Raw genomic sequence first — 1,693 nt, forward strand, 5'->3', positions numbered from 1 at the left:
ATGGAAACCTTTTGCGATTATTGTGATGCTATCTCTCAAACGGGCGTGACTCAAGACCAAATTAGATGGGTCTTATTTCCTTTTTCCTTAATCGGCACCGCAAAGCAATGGTTGAAGGGCCTTGATAAGGCCACCCTTGGAATAGATTCTTGGAAGAAGTTGGCTCTAGCTTTCTACAAAAAATTCTACCCACCGGAAAAGACCAACATGCTAAGAGCTCAAATTACGGGTTTTAAGCAAAGGGATGAAGAGTCTTTGTATGAAGCTTGGGAGCGGTTCAAGGGAATTTGTCGCTCATGTCCTCACCATGGACTTAGCGAATGGTTTTTGGTGCAACAATTTTGGAATGGTCTTTATGAAGACTCAAGAAATATCCTTAATATGGGATCGAATGGGATGTTTACCGAGGTTGATGATAACCAAACTTGGAGCAAAATTGAAGAGATGGCAATCCACAATTCACAATATAGTAGGCCTCGCAAGGCTACTAGAGGAGGAAAGTATGAAGTGGACGCCGTTACTCAATTAGGTGCCCAACTAAGCTCCCATATCGATACAATCAACTTGAAGTTTGAACAAGCTATGGCTAGACTTGAGGAAAATTCAAAATCATCGAAGCATCATGTCAATGCCATGACGGCATCCTCATCAATCCCAAGTGGGATATGTGAGAATTGTGGAACTTTGGGACATGACCCAAGTGAGTGTAGGGGAACAACCGAACAAGTTAATGCTTTCCAAGCATATAAAAGTGGTACCCCTTATTCAAATTTTTACAATGAAAACACCAAGTTCCATCCAAATCTCTCATACAAAAGCCAAAATGTTCAAAACCCTCAAACAACATACACTCCACCACCCATGAGAAACCAAAATCAAAGACCCTTTTACAATCAAAACCAAGGTTACCAAAATCAAAATCCATACAATCACCAAAATGACCAAGGTTTTGATGTCCAAAAAGCGGTCCTCCAAATGCAAAAGAATCAACAAGAATTTTTCACCCAAATGCAAAAAGATAGCCAAGCAAAAGAAACCACCATCAACAACATTCTAGCTCACACCAAGATGTTGGAAACACAATTGACTCAACTAGCATCTTCAAGCTCACAAAGACAAAAGGGGCAATTACCACCTCAAAGTAATCCCCTAGACATGAAACGGTTAGTGCCATTCACTTGTGAAGTGGTACAAGGTATGAAGCACCGAAGAAGCAAGTTGAGGATGAAGTTGTGGAAGCTAGTGAAAAGGAAGAAATTGTGCAAAACTCCAAAGATGGAGAATCATCAAAAGAAGAAATTTCAAAGAAAAATGAAGACAAGGCCAAAGAGAAGGAGCCCATTGTGATTAGACTTCCTTTTCCAAGTCGTCAAGCCAAGCCCAAATTTGATGATCAACTTGGAAAGTTCATGGAAATTGTGAAGAATTTAGAAGTCTCAATTCCTTTCACGGAATTAATCAATCACGTTCCGGCCTATGCGAAGTATATGAAAGATATCCTCACAAAGAAGAAGTCGATCCGGAAACTTGAGACTATCGCCTTCACTAAGGTGAGTAGTGCAATACTTCAAGGGAGTTCACCTCCAAAGTTAAAGGATCCGGGGAGCTTCTCAATACCGTGTACCATTGGCGACACAACGATCAACAAAGCCTTATGTGATCTAGGGGCTAGTGTGAGTGTCATGCCGTACTC

At 41.0% G+C, this 1,693-nt stretch overlaps 1 non-coding gene across 1 annotated transcript; it reads right to left on the minus strand.

Moving 5' to 3' along the window:
- Positions 1-207: 207 nt before the first annotated feature.
- On the minus strand, positions 208-314 carry LOC141616514 (small nucleolar RNA R71). Its single transcript, XR_012530859.1, has one exon. It is a non-coding gene; the product is annotated as a small nucleolar RNA R71 (small nucleolar RNA).
- Positions 315-1,693: the final 1,379 nt, after the last annotated feature.

This window comes from Silene latifolia, chromosome 11 (assembly GCF_048544455.1).
Source record: "Silene latifolia isolate original U9 population chromosome 11, ASM4854445v1, whole genome shotgun sequence".
NCBI classification, from domain to species: domain Eukaryota; kingdom Viridiplantae; phylum Streptophyta; class Magnoliopsida; order Caryophyllales; family Caryophyllaceae; genus Silene; species Silene latifolia.